General features: G+C 38.7%; 2 protein-coding genes across 3 annotated transcripts in view; one reads left to right on the top strand and one right to left on the bottom strand.

The window, feature by feature from the left end:
• The window catches only part of LOC121955323 (cytospin-A-like), a 114,206-nt gene that overhangs the window by 51,936 nt on the left and 39,190 nt on the right, over positions 1 to 23,080 (top strand). The window contains exon 3 of one of the 2 annotated variants that reach the window (XM_042503217.1): positions 13,384 to 13,464. The gene's annotated coding sequence lies outside the window, so the exon portion shown is untranslated. Of the gene's footprint in view, positions 1 to 13,383; positions 13,465 to 15,659; positions 15,771 to 23,080 lie in introns of those variants that run through there. The other variant, XM_042503218.1, reaches the window with a different exon arrangement.
• LOC121955322 (disks large-associated protein 2-like) overlaps positions 1 to 23,080 on the bottom strand; it is a 113,660-nt gene that overhangs the window by 68,337 nt on the left and 22,243 nt on the right. The window lies entirely within an intron of this gene.

Here is a 23,080-nt window from a genome sequence, read left to right as displayed (position 1 = left end):
AACCTCCCTTGGTGTGCAGGTCTAGCTGTTTGCCATTTTTTGATCCATGTCTAAATTGCCTTGAGCTTGTAAATGTATTCAGCTGTGTAGCTCATTAGGATTTCCATGTTGTCATTCTGTGTTGACTGCAGGTGATGCGCCAGAGAAACCGCACATTTTAATGGCCTATTTGTTACACTCTCTTTTGCGGGGCTTTCGAGATTGTAGTAAAAGCCTAGCAGTTTGAGGACAAAGATGGATGATGCAAATTGAAAAATGTTTTTCTTCTTTCCCCGCTGCCAACATGTTCTGTCACGGTTCTGGAGAGGGTTTCCACGTGTGGGAATTCAAAGGTGCGCCACTCTCTTAATTAGGCTGTTTTGTCATGTACCGCTCCATCTGTCTTGAGCCTACTGCAGCAGAGAGAGAGAGGAAGAGAGAGACAGGGAAAGGATGTAGGGTGGGGTGAGGGACAACTCCTTCCCAATACCTGTACAGTCTGCACCAGACTGTCAGACAGACAGTGTGAAAAGCTGAGCTTTAATGATGGCTAACCAAATGCGGAACACATGAAATATAGAAGACAGGCCCTCCTCCTGATGTCTGAAGACAGATTAAAAGGTCCTGCATGTTGATTAAGCAGAGACAGAGAGAAACAACCATGAAAGGAGTCTTAGATTAATCTGTGTAAACAGGATGATACTTGGTAGCAAAGCTAAACAGCAGTGCTTGTTAAGGTTAACGGTTAAACAAGGACGGTACTGAAATTTAAAATCAATTCCTTAAAGAAAAGACTGTTTACAGGATTGCAGGAGAATTTACACACACTGTATAACCATGAATTCCACTGGTTAAACTAGCACACACAGAGGGGATTATTGGGAGAAAAACACTTTTGGTAGAGTGTTTCTTCACCAGTATCATAACCGATCCAAAGTGTGTAATGTGTGCCCTCACACTAGCAATCTGATAAATTTGTTAAAATACTTGATTCCTGTTCGCGCAAAGTACTCAAAATAAAGACTTACAGTCAGTGCATTGAAACACAGCCGGATGTTGCTGACAGTCCAGGTCACGCCATTTGTCTAACACTCAAGAGATAGTAGGATAAAGGCTTGTTGCTGTGGCAACCACCTATCTCGTGACACAGGGATAAAAGGCTGCTTTTTAAAACCAATCAGAATGACAAAAACAAAGAATTTTGACATGTTGTAGTGGTAAATTAAGTTCAAAGCTTCATGTTCATGTGGAGTATTTATCTTCATTTTATTTTAGAGTTTGTCAGTGATCATGTCTACTAATCGGCAGAAAAAATTGTCAAGGAGTCAGACTAATTTTCATCTGTAAAGATTATCAAATATCATCCACATTTCAACACAGCTTTAGGGAATGACGCATATCAGTCGGCAACCGTATTTTTATTGTTGTCAGTTGATGAAAGTTGTCTCAAGGCCCTGACAGACAAGCCGATGGTTGGCTGTCGGACAACGTTGGGCCATCAGTGGACATGTATCACCCTAGTTGCTGCGGTGTATCTCCAGTGTTAGCCCTTGTCGGCCCTCCTCTGCTGTTTTTCTGCAGATTATGCTATGTTGATATGTCAGTGAAGTCGGCACAGCTTGTCGTTGACTCTGATTGGCTGTTTAGCACAATGCATAAGAATACAAATGGAGGGGAGTAAGTAAACAAACAGGTAAAGTTAAGAGGGAGGGAAGCTTGAAACGAATTTGTTATGTAAGGTAAGATTGTTTTTCTTTAGCCATTGTTCTCTTTAACATAAACATTTCTTGATGGTTTGTATTGTTGGTGACTGGCGCATAATCTTTCAACATTATATTGTGTTGCTAATGTGCTAACTGGCTAACTAGCATCATCTTTCTTTTTCACTTTTCAATGACAATTACAGACCACCATCCTCTGCTGCCATGGAGAGATATTTACTCTCACTCAGACACAGAACTCACATACTGGTTGGCCATTAATTGTAATTTTTGCAGTGTGTTAATTTGCAACTTTTTGGCTGAGACACAGGTAATGTGAGGCAGTGCATCATTGAGCTTCGTCATGATTAGCTCTTTGATGTTGGTTTAGTGTTTCTAGGCTATTGTCTTCAAATCCTAAATTGCATTGCTTAATTTTGCTAATTCAGAAAGGAAAAAGTTAAGAAAAAATTAAGAATGGATGGTCATGTATTGATATGTGTCACACATGTCTGTCACAGTCACTGACTCATTTGTTGAAGCAGAAATGGATCTGTCTTTTAATTTGGATTGCTGCACACGAGTCAGCATCAGTGGTTGCAACATAGCAGACTGAATAAAGCTTTCAGAAGCATGGCTAAGCTTAAAAAAAAAGAGTAGTGATGAAAAAAAACATGTAATCACTTTGCCAAAAATAATTTCATGCAAGGCAAGTCTGTTTTACATAAAGGTGTGTTATAATGCCTAAAAATCAGCTAAAAGTTCATCCAACTTAAAAACAGCCAACTTTCAACTTCCACATGGTGAGACAGACAGTGTTAGTTTTCTTTTATTTTTTTAACCCTTTATTTAATAACTTGTCATTTATGGCAGAGGGCTGTCAGAATTTACAGCTTAGAGTGGTTTGTTAAATATTTCAGTTTGTTTTGACATATGACATAAATATCACACTGTAGTTTTTTAACGTAAATAATATTCTAGCAATTGGAATTATTATTTCATAATAACAGTGACTGATGAGCACAATTAAAATCAGAAATGAAAAAGATCTAAACCCTGAGGACCTGGCTCTTTATTTTTTTAATGCTCTTTTTATGGTATCTCAGCACTGCTTTGACTCACACAGCAGCACTGACTGTCTGTCACAGAGCCGACTGAGGGAAACCTGCGACCACCAGGTCCCAGGATTCATTACTCATGCTGTGCTGTGACCTTCAGAGTGGACGTACCTTGATGTACATGAGGCCAGACATACACACGTGCACAGACATGAACACACAAGCACTTTAACACACGCATGACATTTGCTCATTTGGTGTTGCCCTGACAGAAGAGGTGAGGATGCCAACACCTGGCGGCTAAAGCTCACCTGGATCACAGACTATAGGACAAGACCCAGCGGGGTTACCATCTGCTCCTGAAAACACAATCAACATCAGCATGTACTCTTTAAGACTAATATATACTCCCTTTACCAACGAATATAGATGCGTTCATTTCACTAGTTCATTTTAGAGTTGTTGCTCTCATATTGTCATGCGTCCTTTATGTTGACATAGGTACGTTCACTAGAGGGCAGAGTTTTGTTTCTGACAATAAAAAACAAGGTAACTTGAAATGATGTCGTAATAAGATACCTTTTAACAGAGGGAGCTACAGAACTTGTAAATAGAAGTCAATCAGAAACTTATTTCTACAAATGCAAACCTGGTATTCATTTAATTTAACAAGTATATTTTGGGGTTTGTCTGTTGATCGACAGGTATCTCAGGGCTCGAACAAAGTTTGATTGATCCAACTCGGCTCCCCCCGTGTTGCCCAGATTTTACTAACTCTGACAGCTGGAAACACTGCAGCAGAGGTTAACTGAAAAAAATCCCTTCAGAAACCCACAGATAATTTCACAGACCAGCATTACATCCATGGTCTTCTTCAGTCATTGTTCATCACAACCTAAATCTCAGGAAACAAATAACCACCAGGATCATAATTGCTATACACTTTCATTTCTCAGTATGCAGTAAACAATAACAACTTCAGAGCTCTTGATGCAAACTGTACAAAGCAGCAAGAAATGTTCTGTTCTGTTTTGTGGTGTGCTATTAATTTATTTAATCCAGTAAATTATTTAACATATCCATTCATGGATTTGTTAAATAATTCTTTCACAGTTCCTGCGGGTTGAAATATAAACAGTCAAACAGCCAAATACTTCTTTTTTAGGTATTTTTTTTTTTACAGTCCACCTCCTGATAACCATAAGGTATCATTACATTATACGTTATAAGCCCAGCAAGCCAAATATCTTTGCTGCTGTCAGTTTCTGCAGTAGTTAGCACCATTGTGCAGATGATGCCAGTAGGGGATCTCATTTATTGATTGACAGTGTCATCTTCTGACAGGCTGAGGAATAAATATGCATTCCCTGTATGAGGTAGAGCTCATGAATTGATTAAATTTACCTGAGATATAAATACTAACACGGTCTACAGTCCAGAGCGCACTTAAAAGATGTAACTGAGTTCATCTATGATGCTTAGTGATTTTTTGATGTGGTGTCATTTGTTAATCAGACAGTATTGTGAAATAAGTTTGTTGTCTTTTTCAGTTCAGCCATGACAACTGTCATTGCTCATGCAACCTGAGGTTTCTAGTTTCACTTTTCAAAAGTATTTATCCCTTCAGTTTTGTGTTATATTAGGCTAACAGGTGTGAAACCCAGTTAACACATCAGTCTATATGTATGAGACCAACTTAAACATAAAACCTAAAAGAGAAAGAAGATGCTCAACCTGCAACCCAAAGATGTCCATGACTCTTCTCCGAATTCATATTCAGTCTCACGTCTCCTTAGACAATATTTCTAGAAAATTTTGCTGCAGATTAATTACACCCTATTTAGTAATTAATGTGGGTTAATGAGGGTTTAGAGGAACTTCAATTATGACTACAGTTCAAGTTACAAACCTCAGCGCCAATCTCTGTGGTTATGTCAGTTTAAGTCTTTTATAGCTGAAGTCCCAACCTGACAGAGCTGAGAGGAAACAAATACTGAAATATTGGAAATCCCCTCTGGAGTGTTTTTTTCTTTTGACTACAGCAACACCTGTATGACTGTCAGCGAGGTGCCTTCAAATCTTCAGCTTTTTCCATTCCACTTGATGGAGCAGACAGCTGTTAACAACTCTGAGAGGTCCCTTGTGCAGCTTACTGCATTAGACAATTACACAGTACATGTTAACGTCTCCCACCTGCACATAAAGGACTATGGTAAATGGGCCATGTGGTAACTTTAGAGTACTTTATCATACAGATTATGTTAGAGGTGTCTTTCTTGTGCCAGTTACATGAAGTAGGTGAAAAAAATTGTCCCAAGCCCTTTTTAAATAGTATTCCAATACGTTCTTGGTTCACAGTTTCTGCTTAGGCACAACGTGCATAGAACACTTCATTTTTAAGTTTTTTCCCTTTGTTTAGGCAACAGAAGCAAGAAGTTAGATTTAGAAAAAAACATTATGCCTTGGTTTAAAATAACTACTGTTTTCACTAACATCATGTCACATCATGTGATATCTCACTATCGTAGCGTGCAACACATAGGCTTCCAGCACACTACATTATTATTAAAGTAACTCCACTGACTGTTGGTTTCACATGGGAAATAAACAGGGAGCTCCCACGTGAAAGTCTGGAGTTTGTTTGACACATCCACTTCCTCATCCCACACTGCAGCAAAGGGTGCCCCTCTTTGTCAGTGTCTGACGTTGGTGTTCACTGACAAAGTGACAGTATTTGATGAGTTGGGTTGTTGCTTGCTGAGTCAACAACTGCCACTGTCCGGTGTGTATCATACCGTCATGAAAGGTGCCACTGTGCATTGGAATCTGATGCCGCAATCATTGATAAGCTATTGTATTTGACAAGTTGTGAGTTTGAACCGGTTAAGTATTCATGTAACATATGAATTATCCCTTACTTCTGTGTTTAGACTATAGATAGATTACTGAACGGGCCTACTAGGTCCAGGGGCCCAAAGTGTATGAGGACCCCTTGCCTTCACCTGCAAAATGTCACTCATATTAACACTTACTGACCAGAAACATACACAAAATGACCCACAACAGACAAAAAGAAAAAAAACAGCCTTAAAGAGAAGAAAAATGACCTCAAAGAGAGACAAAACAACAAGAAAATTCATAACAACTACAACATCATGAAAACGAGGGAAATGTCTGGTGGGGCCTTTTGCATATTTGTGCCCAGGGGCCCATTGTCTCATAATCCACCCATCTTTTAGACAAAAGCATAAGAGCTTAAATGATTAGTTGATAAATCGATCACTCATTTGACAGAAATAATCTTGTTTAAGTCTCTGGTTTCAGTCTCAAGTGTATGGATTTGCAGCTTTTCTTTTTCTATGATCGTAAATCTAAGTAAGTATCTATGAGTTGATGACTGTTGGTCAGTTAGAATAAATTATTTCAATATGTCACATAAAGGCTCTGAAAAAATGTAATGTTTTTTTGAACAATTTATTGACCAAATGAATAATCAGTGAATTACAAAAATAATCAGCAGTTTTTTTCAATAATGAAAATAATTGTTAGCTGCAGGTCTCAAAGGCATTCATGTCAGATAATGAAATAAGTAAAAATCACAGATGCCCTGAGGAGTTTACACCATCTGTCATTTTTTGGTTAATCAAACCAATTTGGTTTGAAGTTGAAGCTTGTACTTTAAAGTGCACTCAACAATATAATATACTACTGCCTCCATTTGACATGACACACATACAAATGAAGAGGAGAAACAAACTGCATGCAGTACTCGAATAATGACCGCTTTTAATGAGAATGTGACTCACAAATACAAGTGCAAGTAATTTCAATTGCAAATAATACAGTATATAGACTGTATGGTCAGAAGTCCCTCAGGTCCCAGCTATATATTGGTCCTGTGCAAAAAGGGGCATTAGTTGCACCGTAACATTAAACTTATTTAAAAAACGATTACCCTGTGTAAGGCTGCTTAGCTACTGCAGGACTCCAGAGTGCTGATATCTGCCAAAATGTGAAGGATTTAGCCTGCTTTTCTTTCATGGTGCTGATTTTTTACTCAATTTCCCAGAAACCCTACAGCCAGGAAGGAAGCCTTGAGGTCTTTTGGTGATTAGGTTCAGTTACTTCTAATTAATCAAAACGGTTTGTAGTCTTACCACTTAATTATGTCACAGATTCTTACGAAAGCCTTAGAGTAGACCAAAATATGAATTTATTTTTTCTTCTAATACAATGTGTGCATGTGTGTGTGTGTTTCTCCCATAACCATTTGGTGTGGGATAAGTCCGAAATGGTGCAAAAGAAAAGGAATCTGGAGGTAGCACAACATCCATTATTGATTTTTTTCCTTTGCAATTTCTTTTCAGTAAGCTTACAAAGAAAGCTTGTAGATTATTTATTAGCATTGTCTGTTTGTCATGAAACTATTCCCAGTTGTGTCACGAATAAAAGCAACAGGAATACCACAGATGGGACAAATGCAAAGAAAAGCTCTTAGAGGGGGTTTCGCTCTCAGTTCGTTTGATCACAGCTTTCTTTTTTCTTTGTCCGTGTCGGCTTCTCAAGGCGATGACGCAAGAGACTGGAGAAAGAAAAAAATCTATTGTTAGTGAGTGGGAGGGCATGTAGTGAGTTTTGAAGGGGCGGGGGTGTGAAACATCTCTTCATGTTGCATTATGAGGGATGACAATGTGATGCTGCTGCTAAGCTCTCAGAGTGAGATGCTGAGATGTTGGGGAATCCCCTGGATAACAGTTTCACCACTTTGGTGCAGTGGAGTCAACAAGAGCAGATCCTCCAGGAGTAAAACAGTCGGGGGAACAGTATTTTATTGGCAGCCTGCTATGTGTGACATGTATTTGTAATGGTAGACTGAACCTTCTTGCTTCCTGATAATCTGCACTGTGCCAACCAATGACGGAGGGCCCTTGATCATTAGGATATTTTAAATTAAAGCATGTGTGCAAATTGGGTTATTAATTTATGCAGAAGTATTTCTGTCATCCCACTCACACTATAACACATGGACAGCGGGCGGTATTCATATAAACTCAATACAGCTATCCTAAAGGATAAAAGAGCTACAGTAGGGTAGCATATAAATGTGCAAAATATGCATGATTTTCATCAATCAAGGCACATGGAGAAAAGTGCACACATCTCAGTGCACAGGTTGTGGCAACTGACATTTTGCATGTCAAATAAGCACTCTGACTATAAATTCAGTTCTCCCCACCACAGTGTCCTAACTTTTATGTTGGAGCCTCTTAATACTGTGCAATTTAGGACTTTAACACACAGAAGATCACAATTCAGTCAGCAATGGTGATTCTAGATCATACTACAAGACAATTTCATCACCCGCAGACAAAATTCAAAGTGTCTGAAATTTAAGACCAAAATTCCACAGTGTTGTGATTGTCCAGCAGTTGTTTTTCCCCTAAAATTGAACCCCTGCCTATTAGAAAAAATACTTAATCTTATTTTTAATGATGCCAAATATCTTTTCCAGTGTTTCCCTTCTGTCATCTGCATCAGTACACCAGTGTGAGTCCAAAAATGTGTCTCATGTCTTGTGTAAAGTCATGGTTTCCATTGCCATGAAAAACCTGGAAAAGTAATGGAATTCCACAATCTCATTTTTCCAAGCTTGGAAAAGTCATGAAATTAATGCAGTTTTGGAAAGTCCTGGAATTTTGTTGTGTGGAATAAAGTTAATTGTTTAAGTAATCTTCTATGGATAACCCTCCCAAAAATATAACAGCCAATTTATTTACTGTAGCTGTTGAAATAACGCATCTATGCTCTGCGTAGCTTTGCTTCAGTGTTTGATGCTTTGTTTACCATCATGTACATTTCTATTATGTACTATGTACTACGATCTGCCTCCCCCGCCATGTATGCCAGCTAGCTGGAATTATTTTTGAACAGAGTTTGAATCTAATATGTATGAATAACGTCAGGCAAGTGGGAGAGAGAAATAATGTTTTTTGGGATTGAGCAATTGACATGGGCAGCTCAGGACTTTTAGTTGTCACTTGAAGTGCCGATGCACATTTTGATTTCGTTTTAACTGCTCTGATTGTAGAGTGTGGTAGTTCGATGGTACCCCCCCCCCCCCCATTTGCATGTTATACTATGCAAATGGCCATTGAAATTTTGTTTACAGGTCATTGAAAAGTCATAGAAAAGTTATGAAATTTTGTCCATGAAGATGCGTAGGAACCCTGTAGAGTGTCTGTTCACATGTCTGTAATAACAGCAGGACAGTTGAATGTGTATTCTGTAAACTGCTAGTCAGTTGAACAGGTGAAGTGAAGATAATGTAGTTAGGAGGCTACCAGTTACAAACAGGCTCAGTAGTGAACGACATGCTTATGTGCTAACACATTCAGTGTTTTTATGTTTTTAGCTGAGCTAGGCCAGAAAATAATCGGTACAAGAGATTGGTGTTGCTGTTTTGCCCTCATTGTTCTCCCTGAAGTCTGCTGGAAGTGATACGTTTTAGCTGCGGTGTGTTTTCTGTGGAGTGAGCACTGCGCCAAACTCAAGTCTACCCGTGTTCTGGGCTGTCCACCAGGTCAAAGCAAATCTGCTAAAAAATATCCATGCAGCCCTCTCTTTCCTGGCCAAGACCAGATCCTCAGCACTATAGCCCAAACTTTGTTTTGCTACATTTTTAAAACATGAGTGCAGATCAATTATCTGTTTTTCTCTTCTGCCTGCATTGTAACCTTTTTACTCAGCAGGCAATCACTGCACCATCTCACATGCTTCAAAATTGATATCATACAGTCTCACATAGACTGTATTGGATCCATCTCACACCCCATTTTGTGTGACACGCGCTGCACTTGTAAGATTGATGCCATCGCCGAGTGTACAGGCGCCATAAGAGAAATCGATGTAGTTGTCCAGCAAGGTTAAGTTTGAAAGGCATTGATAAAAAAGCACTCCAAATATAAGGCACCAAGAATATATCATCAGGGGCTATTGAAATTGTTTTCTTTTTTTTTTGTTTGATTCGTGCTTTTAGAAATCCGCATATTGCCAGAATGTAGTGATGAATGCAGTGATCAAAGCATCAAAAACACAGCAATATGTTCAAGTTCCTGAGGATCATTTACAGTTTCTGTTGGAACTATTTTTAACAATGAAATAGATCACAAAATGTATCAGACAGTATCCTGTCCACATAAAGGTCATGCCGGTAGCTGTGTAATTATAAATGTTAAAAAAAAGAAGCAAAGGCTGCCAAAGACTAAATAGAGAAGCTGCTGATCTAACACTGCCAAGTTTAACTGCTTGTTCTTCAGTTCATCTGCCCTTCAGATTTACACTGCATGTATATAGGATATCTTTTAACATTAAAATCTGATCATTTGCAGTTGCCATTACATTTTTTTGTTCAATTACAATGGGAAATTGTTTAAAATCCCCTATGGTTACCTCGGCCTTACAGTCTCATATTCTCACCTAAGTCTCATGCTCTCTTTAATGATTAATTGACACTATAGGGTGAGGTTAGAAGCACTTAATTACAGAAATAAACAAACAACCTGTAACCTCTTATGCATTATTGATAGTGTGCATATCAGGCTTTGAGAGGGAAAACACAGCTTCCATATCTGGGGCATTATCTGGGTTTGTTTTGGGCTGAAGTGTTGTGTGCACCACACATATTGATTTTACCGCAGGGAAAGTGATTTATCAGAATTACTCAAGGATGCTGGACACCATGTGCATAAATAATAAGGCAGCGCAACCCTCATTTAATTTGGTAGATCTCCTCCCTCTGCCTTTAAGACTGCATATACACTCACTCATTTACTGACAGGTATCACTCAGTGATTTGTCTCGTGTCCTCCCCACTTGTCTCTTCAGTCTTTCATTTACACACACACACACACACACACACACACACACACACACACACACTCTTACAGAGTATAGCCTACAAGAACATACTTCTGCTCTGGAGATGAGTGGATTTGCTACAACACATTCATGATAAAGAACTCTGGAAATAAAACAGAATGGAAAGAGGAACAAAATGGCAAAAAAGACTAATAGCAGATAGTACCTGCAGTATGCAAATCATCCTCACAGGAAACTAAACCTAGCAAGATAGAGTAGTAAGAAAAAAGAAAAGCATACCAGACAGCCAAAAAGTACAGACAAGGGCAAACAAATGTGCTTGTTTTCAGTTTCTTTCAGTTTTTATATCTCAACATGAGTCATATTCATGGCCAGAGGCTGTATGTTATCATCCAAACATCCACTTGGACTCAACAATGAACTGTTAAGATTTTGGACGTCAAAAGTCACTGTGACCATATCTGTCTCATTCCCGTGAACACAATATCTCAAGAAGACCTTGAAGGAATTTTCTCAAATTTGGCATAAACGTCCTCTTGGATTAAGGAATGAACTGATCAGAATTTGGTGGTCGCAGGTCAAAGGCCCAGCTCACTGTGATGTCACAAAACATGATTTTGCCCAGAACTCAAAAATTCAAATGCTAATTTTGACATTTAGCACAAATGTCTAATAGGATAAATTGATGAAGTGATAACATTTTACATAAAAAATTTATTCAATATTATTTTGCCATTATTTTATTTTTGTCATAACTCAGAAACAGACAGGGAGACATTTTGCGACCTCCTGAACGGTTTTGAGATATTGAGCTCCAAAGTCTTTCATTACAAATAGCATTAAGGATATGACCCTTTTTGTATTCAAAATAAAAAGGTCCAAAATGCATATAGCTTAAGAAAACAACACATATAATGTGAATAAGTTGTTACAGAGTAAGAATATATGAATAACTCAATTTTGACAAAAATGTCATATGGAACCTTATAATTCTATGGTGATGATTTGGTTGGTTCTAAATTGGTGAAGCTAATCTTGGGAGCCCAACTTGAAACTGTGCTGATTGAATAGATCCTCTGTGCTGCCAGCGGGAAGATTTGTATGAAGCGTCCATTTTCACAGACATTGAATGTAAACTGTAAGTGCAGCTTGATTTGCACTTGATTTGCAGAAGCATATACCACTGTAAGGTGGTAATGCTAGTTAAACAAACATTAATGGTTTCATAATTAAGACAAATTAGTTCTCTGCAGTGGCAAACCAACAATGTCAACTACTCCGCTATAATTACATCATCAGATAAACAATGCCCATCGCAGCTCTTAAAGGTAACAACATGAAATGAGCAAAAATACAAAAATTGCAAAAATGAAATCAGCTCCAAAATGCAAGTTTGTTTTCTCTCATGCTCTTTCGGTTAAGATGCTAATTGAGTGGGATGTTGCACACAGTGTTTCTGCATCTTAATAAAGATTCACAATAATGTCTTCATTGTCCTAAGCCAGGACAAAAATTCAGTTAAACCAACAACATTAGCTGACAACACACAGTATGTGATTCAACCAAAAACCTCTGATAAAAGGATTTCTATATCTTGTCTTTCAATACTCTCCTTCAGTGGAGAGCCATGCAACACAGTTGCACTATTTATTCCACTATTTTTACTGTTGTGCTTTCTCTCAATAAGCTGGACATTTCTCTCCAAGAGAGTTGGGACAGTTCCAGTGTCTTATTAATTTGTTCTCATTTGGCTGTCTCACAGTTAGCGCACTACAGAGACAGGCTGCTAATGAAAGTAAAAGCAGGATGTGGAGATAATTACAGTTACAGGCAGATCAGCTGCTGTTCTGAATCCATTACCATGTCATTTGGCTGTGATGGCGACTTCTTTCAAATTTTCCTCATGACAAATAATGAAGTTATCAATATGGCAGCCATATGTTGTCCACAGGATACTGTAGGTGTTCCTACTTTAATTACACGAAACGACTGAATCAATGGTATTGGCCCAATGTAAGCAAATAGTAATTGTCAGCTGAATGTAATAAAACTAAATATAGTATGCTACTTTTTTGATTCTAAGAGAAATAATGTGTGAATTCTTTAACCCACTTTTTTTAAACACAAGATTAATGTTTGTACCAATGTTTCTGTAATGTTTTGTGTAATGTATTATCTCTATTACTTAGCAACACATGCAGTTTCCTGAAAAATGAACTTCAACCTCATCTGTAAAGAAGAGCCTGGCAAAAAAATTAGCTGATATAAGCTTATTGTAGATACCATATCGATATCAACGTATATGTCAGAGGCTTCATGACAAGAAACTGCACCATAAAAATGTCAAATATATATACGTACAATGCCAGCATTTATGGGGACAGGGTTCAAAGTAAACTCTTGTGTAAATGTTTTTGTTGTTGTAATTTTAAGGAGTTATCAGTTTATTTTGTCTCAATTATAATGTCTGGACATAATAACAACATAGAGAAACTTATCTTTTTGCTCTGTGTTTTTGTGCATACTTAAGATAAAAGATGAATCTTGTGTATTTAACCTGCAGCAATTCCTTCAGGCTCTTTAAAAAAACAACACTGCAAGCCAAGACAGCAGCTGACCTCACAGTTAAACAGCATCTATTTCTTTTCATTTGACTATATGCTCCATTCTCAAACCACCCTTGAGGCATCGCAGCCTATTGATCTCACACAGGAGGTTTATCTACAGCTCTGAGTGTAATGTCTTGTACCTCTGCTTTTTCTCCACAGCCAATGAGAAGAAAAGTTTGGAAACGTCGGTGCAGGGAAGTTGGCTCAAGAACAGGACTACAATATTCCTCCTGGTGTTTGGTGAGAATCATAATGTATTCAGTATTCTAACACCCACAGTAGGAGTTCAAGGGACTTAGCCTTCACCGTGGCTTTTTTCGAATACGGGGTATGAGGGTATCCTTCACAAAAATGCTTAGTGGTTGCCTGGCAACACCAGATATGTCAGTGGGAGACAGTTTGCATGGTAGGGCTCACTTACAACTTTGCACTCATTCTGAGAGGAGAGTGAAGCACCCATGAATTAAGAGGAGAGTGAAAGAGATAAATACAACTCACAGCGTATTAGAGCAATACATTAACTGTAAATTATACAGCCTGCAAATACCAAATATATCCAGCAGCAGGACACACATGTTCAAATCAGTCATCTTGACAGATTATCCTGTTCCTCCTGATAATTAAACCACATGCTGCTGCAGTGTTCACTGAGCCGTCTGGCACATTAATGAGCCATAAGAACTTGCTAAATGCACCATAAAGGGTGACACAGACGTTTATGATCAAAGACACCTTAATGTTCATCATACCTTTATTTATTCTTACAGCTGCATTTAACTTTGGACATCCACATTTGCATGCATCTCCATCCTTGTATTAGGATTTGTTGGAGGAACTAAGCATTACATATTTTTCCCAAACATCAAACAGCATCTCCTTTGGAATTAAACTTTGGGATTTGATTGCTGGTACATGAAAGGACAACCCACCAGTGTGTGTGTGTTTCTTTTTTGCTCCCACTCTAAGTTACTCTTCCAGGCCTCGTCTTAAGGATTTTGAAAGTACAAGCCTGTCACAGCTCCAGCTCAGATAAAAACAAGTGTGATGACCTCGGCTGTCAGCCGAGCAGCCCTCCTCTCCCCCCCGAGAAGGGAAAAATAGACACAGTGGAGGCTCGCAGACAGCAGCAATGGACACTGGGATTACACACAGCACTAACAAAACACTGTTGATGTACTGCAGCTGTTTGCAAAGGCGACACTGATTCTTTTTAAGGTGTTTCTGCTATATTAGACAGTACAATGAGGAGAAGGAAGTAAGAGGAGGGGAAGTGGAAGGGATGACATGCAAGTGTTTGTGTGGGCCTGTATCAATACAGCAATGTGTGTGACTGCCCAAAAAAACTGAAGTGTGTCTGTGTCTACGCTATAAAATGTGCCTTCAGGCACTGTGTAATGTGAGACTTTTACTCCAGGCAGTAAATAAATCGAAACACACACACACATACAGCCAAACACACACAGGTGTTTTCTGACCACTACTTTTTCATGGTCCTAAGAACCCCACTTTTTATTGTGTCCGGACTGCAAAAACTCGGAACAATCATAGTTCTTAGAACACTGTTTGATGGGCTTTTTAAAACCCCTATGTCAGAGTTGGTGCTCTTCCAGCACAAGAAGGAAACATAAGTGACGCAGGTGTATCATGATTTGTCGTACACATGAGCCAATGCAGCACCAGCAACTGACTTTTTTAAAAACCCATTAGACATGTAAATAAGCCAAAACACAAACAGCTTGTGCAGAGAAAAATTAAAGAAGACACTAAATATGGATCAATAGTGAAATCCAGGCTTTGCCGAGCATAAATGTGATGGTGGAAATATGTCAACATTATGACTCGTCAAAGCAACAGTGACGTCAGCTTATGTCACTTCCTGTTGGCAGTGCGAAAGCAAACAAAAAAAGCCCTTGAATGTGTTTAGTTCTTGAGGAGCTTCTCAGTGGGCAGTTCCTCTTAGGAACAGGAACTTTTTGGTCCAAAAATGTATGTAGTCTCACTGTATATGCAGACTGCCAATCATAGACAACCACTGGCCTGTACGATCACCCATAAATGAGAGAATACACAACCACACATCTATAGTGGTGATCAGAAGCAAATGTGATAGTTTGTGGTGACATTCAATTGTCTTATGACACCATTTCTACTAATTGAGAGAGAAGCGAAAAAAGAAAAATCAGAGTCTTTTATCCCTAATTTCCCTGTCTATACTGGCCTTTTAATTGCTCAACCATGACTTAAGCGACCACCATTGCAACACAGCAACAAGGGCTAATATTCAAGCAGAAGCGACTGTCAGACCACTTTTATTATTCCTGATGATATATTACCTTTTCAGTGGTTGTTTCTGTGGGATTTCTGCTGTAATTAGCTACCTTACTCGCCCCTATTGTGCAAATCTGACTTGACTTCATTGTTTGTGCCCAGCACAGGAAGAGATGCGAGCAGGGTTGGAGGTAAAAGCTTCTGCAGAGACTAGTCCAGGAGGAGTAATATTCTGCCAGTGCTGTCGCAATTGCCACCGGTCTAATCAAGGTAGCTCGGTAAGTTAATGCCCCTAAACTGTCCACCTTTGAATAACACTCAAGACTCAATTTGCACCTCCAGTGTGTCGAGGCAGAATCCTCTTGTGACCAATTTTGTGGACTCGTGTCCACAAAATGTGACATGGATCAATCAATCAGTGCAATGTTATGTGTCATTTGAAGAGCCGTTTTGGCAGGAGTGTAGATTCATAATTTTAAAATGTAACAATGAGATGCAGAGCCTCTCATTCTACCCATCTGCACTTTAACTTGTTCAGCCATGGTGGCAGTTTGCAGTGACAGTTTTCGGCTTTGGTGTGTGAAGAAAATGAAAAATGGATGTGTGACAGGCTCCACTTTTAGTTTGGACACTAGCACAGCTCCTCCTAGCATGACAGTGACAAAAATGTCAGAATTTACTTCTGTCACATTGGTAATGGCAAAATTTTAAAAGTCTGCTGGAGACCCAGAGGACAGAGTCATCCACAATGCTTTTTCAACATCATAGCTAATCTGCTCTATCTCTTGTTCTCTGTGCCGCACTCTGCCCATTGAGGCAGAAACCACTTAGCAACAAAAATGCACCATGATAGCCAATCTAACAGCCGAATCTACAGTGGATGCAGCATAGGCAAGGCATCACTGACTCATCACACAGTGTTTCACCAGAAGTAATGGACAGCTGGCAGCTAGAGTCCATGTCACGCAGACAGGCCCAGCCAGCCCGGCCTCCCCCCAAGGTCAAAGCCAGTCTCTCGCAGAGCACTGGCACCAGAGCAGCAGATGGTGGTGAGATGATGGCCTATCATTACTCACCCAGCAGAGAAGATGGCTGTCCTCAGTCAGAAAAGGCTTGTGGGAATGGAGATATTTGCTGTTTTTTTTCATAGAAATATTCCTATGATCAAATATTTTTTTCTGCAGAAGTGTTTCCCTGAAATTAGTGTGAGGGTGCACATCTGGTGAAGGCATCCAAAAGTCAAGGCCTTTTGCAATACAGAGTATGACGTGTTAATTGAGTCTGTAGTAGTTAGCAAGTTGACGTTAATTACTGTAGGGCTGCAACTAACTATTATTTTTATTATTGATTTATCTACCAGTGAATTCCTCTATATAAAATCATTTGGTCTCAAAAATCAGGCAACAGTGGAAATTGTCCATCACTGAGTCCTAATTGACATCTTCAGATGTCTTGTTTTGTGAAACCAAAGTCCAAACCCAAAAGAAGAAATTTTTCTTGAATGTGAAGTTTTGTTTTTGTTTTTTTTTTACTGCTTAGAAAATGTTGCCAAATAATTTTCTGTTGATCGACTGACGAGGGGAACCAATAATCTTAACTCAAAGAAGACTTACACATTTGACCGTGAGAGATGGATAACAGATAAACTTCCGCTTTTCATTTTTAGATATTCATACAATTTTATTTAAGTATGGAAAGTTCTTAGTTTTGTAATTACATTACAAAAACCACTGTTATTGTAATCTGTTGCCATTGTTAAAAAAAAGGTCATTTGATTACAGTTACTATGAAAATGTTGGTGTTACAAAGGATCTACATCCTAATATATTTTTTGTTACAAAGTGTGATTTTGCCTGACAATATTGAATCGATACATGGACGCCAAGTATCAGTTTTTGTATCATATGAATTATTATTATTGCAAATAAATATTTTGCTTTTGGTAGCCTACTAATATAATAATATAAGTATTTTTTTCAGTCCTCTAGATACATTTTTCTGCCATAAAAATCATTGAAGCGATATGAAAGGACAGAAAATTGTATCATATTAAATCTTATTAAAACAGATTTTGACAAAGTTTTGTCTTAATTTTAAGGCAAAAAAGTAGCAAGTTGTAATATATCACAATATATGTTATTGCAATATTCAGCGTGCTGCAAAACATTTAAAATTGCAATAACATTGTATTGTGACCTCATTATCATGAAAATATTGTATCGGGGGACAACTGGTGATTCCCAGCTCTAATGTTTACCACAACAAAACATTTTCAAAAAGTTTCAGTTTTTTTTCGTGACATAATAATATGTAAATGTAATATGTGGTTTTTAGAAACGTTCAATAGCCAAAACATTTCTGGCGATTGAATTGGTAAAACACAAACTATATCAGTTGTGAGTCTGATTTCATTCACCATCCCCACGCTGGTTGATATAAAATGCATGCTGAGATACTTATCAACCCTCAGAGCACAAGCCCAGTTTCTGTTGTCATCCATCTGCTGTTTCAAGACTTCATCCTCATGCTAATAAACTTGACTATCAGACCAACTTCATACAGGTTAAAGGCACAAAAAGTTTCCGTGTTGGAGAGTTTATTGCTATAGCAACCGGTGCTTTGAATATTTGGCTCTGTTAGGGCTAAAAACAGAATGGAGATGCACTTAATGCAACACTATTACAGAAGCAGAGGCTTAGTCACCACCTGCCTCCATAGCGCACACACATACAGTGAGACAAACACAGTGACCTGTATCTCAGCAGGATATTGGAGTTCCCTTCCTCGCTGTGGGACGTCTGTGCGAATGAAGGGCTGAGAGAGAGCGAGACGAATACAGAAGAGGAGGTGTGTGAAGGGTTAGTGAGTTTGTTGCTAATGGATATTTGGCATCCTCAAAGCACTAATGTTATGTGCAGAGACGAGGCATAACAAGTTTAGGCAATAACACCCTGGGGTGCATTCACGAAAATGATATGAGTAAATCCCATTTTTCTTACAGAGTAGACAGTAAATGTGTAAGGAGTTATTAAGTGTTTGAAGCTCTTAGACGTTGTGTGTTTAAGGTAGACACTTACAGAAAATAACATTTTTTAAAAGTTAAGATTTTTATTTTCTATGGACATACTGGCTCCGAAAGTGAAAAGCCCCGGGCTCTTTTGCTCTGATTGACTCCATCGGTCCTGGGGGTCTCAGTGACAGAGAGAAGACCTGGCTGAGTGTTTTCTCTACTGTCTCCCTGTATCTAGGCAACAGCAAACCACCACGATTATTACATCATCTGGCAGAGTGGGCCTCCCATGTATTAATCTCAAAGCAACACTTAGCTGAGCTTAGTGAGCGCTGAGCGAAAGCAAAGGGTGCTTCACATGTAAAGAGGGGAGGATGGAGAACAGGGCAGAGGGTTGTGGCATGGGGAGGGTTCATGTGTGTGTGAGAATAATTGTGTTTGCGTGTGTGTTGGGGCCATCTGAGGCATTTCACACAGTAGCACAAGGGAAATTGTATTTTATTCATCACATGCAGGTTGCAGGTTTCTACTTTAATGGTTCGTGACCTCTATCGGGGACCTGTAGTAACTGCAACAATACTGGCCAAAGTGGGTAGAAAGGGTTTTCATTCCAAAACACAGTATGAGCCGGGGAGTGAGATGTCAGCACAGAGTGTGTTATCGTTGAGTCAGTGGTGCAGATCAACATCCTGTCAACCCTCTATGGAAAAATAACAGCTATTTCTGTGCTATGTAGCTGTTAAACTCTTACTCACCACCCTAAAGCATAAGACCAGAGATATTATATTTTTTCCAACCAACAGTGTATTTTATTGTAATAAATAACAAATATTGCATGTGAAGCCCATATTCCAGTATAGCTTATTCTTTTGCACCGTAGACTTCATTGTTGCCCAAAAGTAATTAGAAACACATAAATGAGTCACACAGTTGTAGTGGGTGATATGTTCCTCTATAACCATGAACTTGGATATTGCAGTTTCTTTTGACTCAGTCTCACATACACTGACCTGCTGTCTCACAGTAGAAAGATGCAAATACTTTTGAAATTGGTGCTACATGGCCTGAGAAAAAAAGGGGAAAAGGGCTATGGCATTAGCTTGTGCTTAAGAGGTGGAAAACCTACCACAACTGCTGGTGTTTGACATTATGCAAGCTTGGCTGTTTTGACACGGGAAACAATATGGCAAGCAGGTGGTAACAATCTCAAATTACACTAATACACTACAATCTGAATGTTTCTGCAAACATTTGAAGTCAGAAACAGACAATTTATTAACAGAATTTTAGGTCAAATTTTATCAACAGCTAAGTTTTACTATTTGATCTCGGTATGTTTTTTAGCCTCTGTTTTTACAATAAAGGAAACAGTATGGCCCGTGCAGTGCTCTAAAATAATTTTCTGAAGACATTTAAGGCAAGAAATAGGTGTTACAGTAATGAAATCTTTGTTTATATTTGATCAGCACTGCCTAGTTTTACCATTGTCAGTGTTTGTAGGCATATGAAAAATTCGGAAGAACAATCTGAAGTCCAAGCAACAGCCCTGATGCCAGCGAAAATTTGAGCTGAGAGATAAGCAGGGACATTTGGGCGTCAGTAAGAAGGACCACCCACATTGTTGTGATACAAAGCTGGTTGAAAAGGAGCCAAGTATCCTTTTAAATACTCACAAGAAAACCAAATGTGTAAGAATCTACAGTTTAAAACAGTCTCCTCCAAAATGCTCTATTTGCCAAAAACTACGGCAACAAGTTGTTGAGGGGAATTACTTTTTTGAATGAAATTGTGAATTTGTGATCTGTTTTTAAATATGCATTTCTTTAGTGGGAACATATGGGTTTCCAGTGCCACAGACAGGGTAGGTAGTCAAAAACTATTTATAGATGGAAAACTTATTGGTATTGCACTTTTCATGGGAGTTGTGACAACCAGATAATTATATAATAATACCAGACACGTTCGAAATTTTCAAGTCATCCAATTTGTCTAGTATGTCTTTTTTGGGAATCATGTATACCCTTACTATTTAAGGTAATAATTAAACAGTAATCAGGAGTGGGGTGCCCAGTAGTTCCACTGGTAGAGCGGGTGCCCCAAGTACAAAGGCTGTGTCCTTGCTGCAGCAGTCGCAGTTTCAATTCCAACCCACGGCCATTTGCTGCATGTTATCCCCCCCCCCCCCCCTCACCTTTTCACACCACATCTGTCCTATCAAATAAAGGCATTTTTGAAAAAAAAAAAAAAGATAAAACAGTAATTAGGCGAGGGCATTTTTTATTTTTGCTATTTCTATACGGTATTAAGGGCACAGGCTACCATATTTTACCATCTGAGATTTGTTATATTCATATTTGAATTTAACCTAGAATTTAGGTTATTTGGAAATACCGGTCTGTTTTACCCCAACATTCATAAACAATACTAATGTGGAACAAAAAGTTGAACGGCATGCAATTATATGAAAAACATCCTCCAAAAAGAAGCAACATTAAGTGTTGAGAGGACCCGTTCTGTAGCAAAACAGTGTGCAGACAAACTGGATGCCATACTCTCTCCTCCTCCTACTTGCAGCCTCTAAGCACACTGTATGAATAATACATTTAATGCATCAAACAGGCTAATAACTAATACAGTTTGTCATGCCACCAAATGACTATTAGCTCTGTTTACTCGCTTCTTAATCAGTTTCCAAAAACAAGTGTCTTATCGTGTGCACAAGATGTCTTCTTCAGCCACCCTTGGCCTCTTGATGTAGCCAGATGTCTCAATTCTGTGGCCCATCAGTGTGTCTCTGTGTGCACATATATGTGCGAGTATTGTTTAAGCCCACATGGAGCTCTGCAGTTATATTTGTGCACTACTTAAACCAGCGATACTGAAAACAGTTGGATATAACAGTCCTATGCTGAATAAAATGACCCTATATCTGCAGGGTGTTGGTAGGATTATTGATAAATACCAATGACTTAGTGGTCACTTGGTCAGGGTGCTGACATTTGTAGATTTAAAAACTTTATTCCTTGCTTGTACTCTGTATATATATATTTATATATATAGTATTTTCACTTTTTTTTTTTTTTGATCCAGTAAAATAAATTGTAAAGTTTCATTTTCTCTGCTGCTGCCCTGTCTGGTACAATAGTACGCTCCGTTCGAGAGTGTGGTGCAATAAATAATATATGTTTCAATAACACTAGAAATCTGTGGTGGCAGATGTTCTAATTGTGGCGGCCCGCCACTAATAAATGTGAGGGAAACCCTGAGGTCCTGTTCATTTTCGGTAAAGCTGTTTCAACCATGAAACTCTCAGCTGTCTGAACAAACAGCAGTGTTGGCCTACAGGGCAAGAGCCAAGGTAGCTTTCTTAGTTGAAAAGTTTTCTGTCTTATCAATCTCCCTAAACTTTGTGTTTGTAAAGGCCATGCGTTCATAGTAACTTAAAACTCCATCACCCCTGATACTTCTTCATCTGTAATATTAGGCAAGGAAAACATTGGCACACTTGAAAATACATTTAAATATCACCATTTTTTTATCCAATTAATTGCTGGTGAGGTGATTGGGATGGGTGCTTAGTATGCAAAGCTCAGGACTTTGACAACAGACACCAGAGTTCACATTCAGAGTCCCACATGTGGTTAGTTTCAAGCAACAAAAGCTTTGTTTGAAACTTGTGAAAATATTGTGGTTTTGCTTAAATGTTTAAGTAAAGCATGTACCATGCCTAAATCATTAAATCAAAATCACCATCATTTTTCTAACCTTAACCAAGTGATGTGAACACCTAAACATCACCATAAAAATCTTCAGTCATACTTTAGTTGCTACACAGACTATATTCTGCAGCCAGGTGACAGCAGACTGTTACGTGTTTCGTTTTCAGCCTGCGGCTTTTTTAAAACACTGTATGAGTAAGTCTACCTACATATTCCCAGGTAGGAACCTGTGACTAAAAAAGAAGGTGCTTTGTCATTTAGGACATTTTTACTGGTAAATCACAGATTTTTTGTTTGCCTGTAAAATCAGTATTAATTATTGATGACTTGAGTTTATGCTGTAAACTCATATTTTTTATAGGCCAAAACACTGCTCTCCTTGATAAAAACATTGAGATTTTGGACACAATTTCTCTGTTTACATCTAATAAGGAGCTTTACGCGACTTGACTGCTTTTATTTTCGATCACTTTGTTCCTTGATTGTAAACATTTTTATGTCCTGCTGAGGTGTTTCCATCCGCTGTGTTTTGATGCGCATGGGCAGCCGTGTGGCTCTCTTACCCGAGCGTTATTTGTCAAAGCAGTGGAACGTTCAACAGAAACAGTGTCTTCTTAAGACTCCAAGAGCACACTGCAGTGGCAGAATATTTTAATAAAGATGCTGCTGAGGGAGATTACACAAGCACAAACTGTGTATTTCACACAGCAATATTTCTTATTATGCCCATCTGCAGTCACAATAGCAAGCCTTTGTCCTGGTTTCAGAGCGCCTTGGGTGGTAGCGTTGCTGTTGTGAAGGGTTTTGTTGAGGGATAATGGCCTGAATGAATAGCGCGTCCAGAGTCAAATAAGATAGA

This window comes from Plectropomus leopardus, chromosome 16 (genome assembly GCF_008729295.1).
Source record: "Plectropomus leopardus isolate mb chromosome 16, YSFRI_Pleo_2.0, whole genome shotgun sequence".
Lineage (NCBI taxonomy): Eukaryota > Metazoa > Chordata > Actinopteri > Perciformes > Serranidae > Plectropomus > Plectropomus leopardus.
Note: the sequence above shows the minus strand (reverse complement) of the source record. Positions and strands in the feature narration are given on the sequence as shown.